Source organism: Hypomesus nipponensis, chromosome 6 (genome assembly GCF_054491055.1).
Source record: "Hypomesus nipponensis isolate SF chromosome 6, ASM5449105v1, whole genome shotgun sequence".
Lineage (NCBI taxonomy): Eukaryota > Metazoa > Chordata > Actinopteri > Osmeriformes > Osmeridae > Hypomesus > Hypomesus nipponensis.
Genome location: NC_140366.1, coordinates 897501 through 902500, shown reverse-complemented (window position 1 = coordinate 902500; position 5000 = coordinate 897501). Strand labels below are relative to the sequence as shown.

Sequence of the window (5000 nt, the reverse complement as noted above, 5' to 3'; positions counted from 1 at the left end):
ATCCAAGTACTAACCAGGCCCGACCCTGCTTAGCTTCCGAGATCAGACGAGATCGGGCGTTGCCAGGCTGGTATGGCCGTACGAAATAAGTTGACAACCATAGGCTACTTATCCATATACAGATTTAGCAATTGACAATGCAAGGTGGTCTCTCTCTCTCTCTCTCTCGTGTCAAAATGAAAACAGCTTCCAGCCCCTTTCATGAAGGACTACTTGTGCATATTGCAAGATTTCAGTTTCTAAGTGAATGAGCAAAAGAGCATACAGCACCTGGTATTCCCAGGCGGTCTCCCATCCAAGTACTAACCAGGCCCGACCCTGCTTAGCTTCCGAGATCAGACGAGATCGGGCGTTGCCAGGCTGGTATGGCCGTATGAAATAAGTTGACAACCATAGGCTACTTATCCATATACAGATTTAGCAATTGACAATGCAAGGTAGTCTCTCTCTCTCTCTCTCTCTCTCTCTCTCTCTCTCTCTCGTGTCAAAATTAAAACAGCTTCCAGCCCCTTTCATGAAGGACTACTTGTGCATATTGCAAGATTTCAGTTTCTAAGTGAATGAGCAAAAGAGCATACAGCACCTGGTATTCCCAGGCGGTCTCCCATCCAAGTACTAACCAGGCCCGACCCTGCTTAGCTTCCGAGATCAGACGAGATCGGGCGTTGCCAGGCTGGTATGGCCGTACGAAATAAGTTGACAACCATAGGCTACTTATCCATATACAGATTTAGCAATTGACAATGCAAGGTGGTCTCTCTCTCTCTCTCTCTCTCTCTCTCTCGTGTCAAAATGAAAACAGCTTCCAGCCCCTTTCATGAAGGACTACTTGTGCATATTGCAAGATTTCAGTTTCTAAGTGAATGAGCAAAAGAGCATACAGCACCTGGTATTCCCAGGCGGTCTCCCATCCAAGTACTAACCAGGCCCGACCCTGCTTAGCTTCCGAGATCAGACGAGATCGGGCGTTGCCAGGCTGGTATGGCCGTACGAAATAAGTTGACAACCATAGGCTACTTATCCATATACAGATTTAGCAATTGACAATGCAAGGTAGTCTCTCTCTCTCTCGTGTCAAAATGAAAACAGCTTCCAGCCCCTTTCATGAAGGACTACTTGTGCATATTGCAAGATTTCAGTTTCTAAGTGAATGAGCAAAAGAGCATACAGCACCTGGTATTCCCAGGCGGTCTCCCATCCAAGTACTAACCAGGCCCGACCCTGCTTAGCTTCCGAGATCAGACGAGATCGGGCGTTGCCAGGCTGGTATGGCCGTACGAAATAAGTTGACAACCATAGGCTACTTATCCATATACAGATTTAGCAATTGACAATGCAAGGTAGTCTCTCTCTCTCTCTCTCTCTCTCTCTCTCTCGTGTCAAAATGAAAACAGCTTCCAGCCCCTTTCATGAAGGACTACTTGTGCATATTGCAAGATGTCAGTTTCTAAGTGAATGAGCAAAAGAGCATACAGCACCTGGTATTCCCAGGCGGTCTCCCATCCAAGTACTAACCAGGCCCGACCCTGCTTAGCTTCCGAGATCAGGCGTTGCCAGGCTGGTATGGCCGTACGAAATAAGTTGACAACCATAGGCTACTTATCCATATACAGATTTAGCAATTGACAATGCAAGGTGGTCTCTCTCTCTCTCTCTTGTGTCAAAATGAAAACAGCTTCCAGCCCATTTCATGAAGGACTACTTGTGCATATTGCAAGATTTCAGTTTCTAAGTGAATGAGCAAAGGAGCATACAGCACCTGGTATTCCCAGGCGGTCTCCCATCCAAGTACTAACCAGGCCCGACCCTGCTTAGCTTCCGAGATCAGACGAGATCGGGCGTTGCCAGAATGGTATGGCCGTACGAAATAAGTTGACAACCATAGGCTACTTATCCATATACAGATTTAGCAATTGACAATGCAAGGTGGTCTCTCTCTCTCTCTCTCTCGTGTCAAAATGAAAACAGCTTCCAGCCCCTTTCATGAAGGACTACTTGTGCATATTGCAAGATTTCAGTTTTCTAAGTGAATGAGCAAAAGAGCATACAGCACCTGGTATTCCCAGGCGGTCTCCCATCCAAGTACTAACCAGGCCCAACCCTGCTTAGCTTCCGAGATCAGACGAGATCGGGCGTTGCCAGGCTGGTATGGCCGTACGAAATAAGTTGACAACCATAGGCTACTTATCCATATACAGATTTAGCAATTGACAATGCAAGGTGGTCTCTCTCTCTCTCTCTCTCTCTCGTGTCAAAATGAAAACAGCTTCCAGCCCCTTTCATGAAGGACTACTTGTGCATATTGCAAGATTTCAGTTTCTAAGTGAATGAGCAAAAGAGCATACAGCACCTGGTATTCCCAGGCGGTCTCCCATCCAAGTACTAACCAGGCCCAACCCTGCTTAGCTTCCGAGATCAGACGAGATCGGGCGTTGCCAGGCTGGTATGGCCGTACGAAATAAGTTGACAACCATAGGCTACTTATCCATATACAGATTTAGCAATTGACAATGCAAGGTGGTCTCTCTCTCTCTCTCTCTCTCTCTCTCGTGTCAAAATGAAAACAGCTTCCAGCCCCTTTCATGAAGGACTACTTGTGCATATTGCAAGATTTCAGTTTCTAAGTGAATGAGCAAAAGAGCATACAGCACCTGGTATTCCCAGGCGGTCTCCCATCCAAGTACTAACCAGGCCCGACCCTGCTTAGCTTCCGAGATCAGACGAGATCGGGCGTTGCCAGGCTGGTATGGCCGTACGAAATAAGTTGACAACCATAGGCTACTTATCCATATACAGATTTAGCAATTGACAATGCAAGGTGGTCTCTCTCTCTCTCTCTTGTGTCAAAATGAAAACAGCTTCCAGCCCATTTCATGAAGGACTACTTGTGCATATTGCAAGATTTCAGTTTCTAAGTGAATGAGCAAAGGAGCATACAGCACCTGGTATTCCCAGGCGGTCTCCCATCCAAGTACTAACCAGGCCCGACCCTGCTTAGCTTCCGAGATCAGACGAGATCGGGCGTTGCCAGGCTGGTATGGCCGTACGAAATAAGTTGACAACCATAGGCTACTTATCCATATACAGATTTAGCAATTGACAATGCAAGGTGGTCTCTCTCTCTCTCTCTCTCGTGTCAAAATGAAAACAGCTTCCAGCCCCTTTCATGAAGGACTACTTGTGCATATTGCAAGATTTCAGTTTCTAAGTGAATGAGCAAAAGAGCATACAGCACCTGGTATTCCCAGGCGGTCTCCCATCCAAGTACTAACCAGGCCCAACCCTGCTTAGCTTCCGAGATCAGACGAGATCGGGCGTTGCCAGGCTGGTATGGCCGTACGAAATAAGTTGACAACCATAGGCTACTTATCCATATACAGATTTAGCAATTGACAATGCAAGGTGGTCTCTCTCTCTCTCTCGTGTCAAAATGAAAACAGCTTCCAGCCCCTTTCATGAAGGACTACTTGTGCATATTGCAAGATTTCAGTTTCTAAGTGAATGAGCAAAAGAGCATACAGCACCAGGTATTCCCAGGCGGTCTCCCATCCAAGTACTAACCAGGCCCGACCATGCTTAGCTTCCGAGATCAGACGAGATCGGGCGTTGCCAGGCTGGTATAGCCGTACAAAATAAGTTGACAACCATAGGCTACTTATCCATATACAGATTTAGCAATTGACAATGCAAGGTGGTCTCTCTCGTGTCAAAATGAAAACAGCTTCCAGCCCCTTTCATGAAGGACTACTTGTGCATATTGCAAGATTTCAGTTTCTAAGTGAATGAGCAAAAGAGCATACAGCACCTGGTATTCCCAGGCGGTCTCCCATCCAAGTACTAACCAGGCCCGACCCTGCTTAGCTTCCGAGATCAGACGAGATCGGGCGTTGCCAGGCTGGTATGGCCGTACGAAATAAGTTGACAACCATAGGCTACTTATCCATATACAGATTTAGCAATTGACAATGCAAGGTAGTCTCTCTCTCTCTCTCTCTCTCTCGTGTCAAAATGAAAACAGCTTCCAGCCCCTTTCATGAAGGACTACTTGTGCATATTGCAAGATGTCAGTTTCTAAGTGAATGAGCAAAAGAGCATACAGCACCTGGTATTCCCAGGCGGTCTCCCATCCAAGTACTAACCAGGCCCGACCCTGCTTAGCTTCCGAGATCAGACGAGATCGGGCGTTGCCAGGCTGGTATGGCCGTACGAAATAAGTTGACAACCATAGGCTACTTATCCATATACAGATTTAGCAATTGACAATGCAAGGTGGTCTCTCTCTCTCTCTCTCTCTCGTGTCAAAATGAAAACAGCTTCCAGCCCCTTTCATGAAGGACTACTTGTGCATATTGCAAGATTTCAGTTTCTAAGTGAATGAGCAAAAGAGCATACAGCACCTGGTATTCCCAGGCGGTCTCCCATCCAAGTACTAACCAGGCCCGACCCTGCTTAGCTTCCGAGATCAGACGTGATCGGGCGTTGCCAGGCTGGTATGGCCGTACGAAATAAGTTGACAACCATAGGCTACTTATCCATATACAGATTTAGCAATTGACAATGCAAGGTGGTCTCTCTCTCTCTCTCTCTCTCGTGTCAAAATGAAAACAGCTTCCAGCCCCTTTCATGAAGGACTACTTGTGCATATTGCAAGATGTCAGTTTCTAAGTGAATGAGCAAAAGAGCATACAGCACCTGGTATTCCCAGGCGGTCTCCCATCCAAGTACTAACCAGGTCCGACCCTGCTTAGCTTCCGAGATCAGACGTGATCGGGCGTTGCCAGGCTGGTATGGCCGTACGAAATAAGTTGACAACCATAGGCTACTTATCCATATACAGATTTAGCAATTGACAATGCAAGGTGGTCTCTCTCTCTCTCTCTCTCTCTCTCTCTCTCTCTCTCGTGTCAAAATGAAAACAGCTTCCAGCCCCTTTCATGAAGGACTACTTGTGCATATTGCAAGATGTCAGTTTCTAAGTGAATGAGCAAAAGAGCATACAG

At 46.7% G+C, this 5000-nt stretch overlaps 16 non-coding genes and 2 pseudogenes across 16 annotated transcripts in view; all 18 read right to left on the bottom strand.

Annotated features, from left to right (window-relative positions):
• The window catches only part of LOC146284673 (5S ribosomal RNA), a 119-nt gene extending 35 nt beyond the window's left edge, over positions 1–84 (bottom strand). Inside the window, exon 1 of the ribosomal RNA XR_014759691.1 lies at positions 1–84. This exon is cut by the window's left edge and continues 35 nt beyond it. This is a non-coding gene — a ribosomal RNA (5S ribosomal RNA).
• Positions 85–258: 174 nt separating this feature from the next.
• On the bottom strand, positions 259–377 carry LOC146284672 (5S ribosomal RNA). Its single transcript, XR_014759043.1, has one exon. It is a non-coding gene; the product is annotated as a 5S ribosomal RNA (ribosomal RNA).
• A 194-nt stretch (positions 378–571) lies between these two features.
• On the bottom strand, positions 572–690 carry LOC146284671 (5S ribosomal RNA). The gene has a single exon (XR_014759690.1). It is a non-coding gene; the product is annotated as a 5S ribosomal RNA (ribosomal RNA).
• A 184-nt stretch (positions 691–874) lies between these two features.
• LOC146284670 (5S ribosomal RNA) lies at positions 875–993 on the bottom strand. The gene has a single exon (XR_014759688.1). It is a non-coding gene; the product is annotated as a 5S ribosomal RNA (ribosomal RNA).
• A 168-nt stretch (positions 994–1161) lies between these two features.
• Positions 1162–1280, bottom strand: LOC146284669 (5S ribosomal RNA). The gene has a single exon (XR_014759687.1). It is a non-coding gene; the product is annotated as a 5S ribosomal RNA (ribosomal RNA).
• Positions 1281–1466: 186 nt separating this feature from the next.
• Positions 1467–1575, bottom strand: LOC146284668 (5S ribosomal RNA; annotated as a pseudogene).
• Positions 1576–1747: 172 nt separating this feature from the next.
• LOC146284667 (5S ribosomal RNA) lies at positions 1748–1866 on the bottom strand. Its single transcript, XR_014759889.1, has one exon. It is a non-coding gene; the product is annotated as a 5S ribosomal RNA (ribosomal RNA).
• A 175-nt stretch (positions 1867–2041) lies between these two features.
• Positions 2042–2160, bottom strand: LOC146284666 (5S ribosomal RNA). The gene has a single exon (XR_014760233.1). It is a non-coding gene; the product is annotated as a 5S ribosomal RNA (ribosomal RNA).
• Positions 2161–2338: 178 nt separating this feature from the next.
• LOC146284665 (5S ribosomal RNA) lies at positions 2339–2457 on the bottom strand. Its single transcript, XR_014760222.1, has one exon. It is a non-coding gene; the product is annotated as a 5S ribosomal RNA (ribosomal RNA).
• A 182-nt stretch (positions 2458–2639) lies between these two features.
• On the bottom strand, positions 2640–2758 carry LOC146284664 (5S ribosomal RNA). Its single transcript, XR_014759686.1, has one exon. It is a non-coding gene; the product is annotated as a 5S ribosomal RNA (ribosomal RNA).
• Positions 2759–2930: 172 nt separating this feature from the next.
• On the bottom strand, positions 2931–3049 carry LOC146284663 (5S ribosomal RNA). The gene has a single exon (XR_014759685.1). It is a non-coding gene; the product is annotated as a 5S ribosomal RNA (ribosomal RNA).
• Positions 3050–3223: 174 nt separating this feature from the next.
• Positions 3224–3342, bottom strand: LOC146284662 (5S ribosomal RNA). Its single transcript, XR_014760211.1, has one exon. It is a non-coding gene; the product is annotated as a 5S ribosomal RNA (ribosomal RNA).
• A 170-nt stretch (positions 3343–3512) lies between these two features.
• Positions 3513–3631, bottom strand: LOC146284661 (5S ribosomal RNA; annotated as a pseudogene).
• A 162-nt stretch (positions 3632–3793) lies between these two features.
• Positions 3794–3912, bottom strand: LOC146284660 (5S ribosomal RNA). Its single transcript, XR_014759684.1, has one exon. It is a non-coding gene; the product is annotated as a 5S ribosomal RNA (ribosomal RNA).
• Positions 3913–4090: 178 nt separating this feature from the next.
• On the bottom strand, positions 4091–4209 carry LOC146284659 (5S ribosomal RNA). The gene has a single exon (XR_014759683.1). It is a non-coding gene; the product is annotated as a 5S ribosomal RNA (ribosomal RNA).
• A 176-nt stretch (positions 4210–4385) lies between these two features.
• LOC146284658 (5S ribosomal RNA) lies at positions 4386–4504 on the bottom strand. Its single transcript, XR_014760662.1, has one exon. It is a non-coding gene; the product is annotated as a 5S ribosomal RNA (ribosomal RNA).
• Positions 4505–4680: 176 nt separating this feature from the next.
• Positions 4681–4799, bottom strand: LOC146284657 (5S ribosomal RNA). The gene has a single exon (XR_014761510.1). It is a non-coding gene; the product is annotated as a 5S ribosomal RNA (ribosomal RNA).
• A 192-nt stretch (positions 4800–4991) lies between these two features.
• LOC146284656 (5S ribosomal RNA) overlaps positions 4992–5000 on the bottom strand; it is a 119-nt gene continuing 110 nt past the window's right edge. The window contains exon 1 of the ribosomal RNA XR_014761290.1: positions 4992–5000. This exon is cut by the window's right edge and continues 110 nt beyond it. This is a non-coding gene — a ribosomal RNA (5S ribosomal RNA).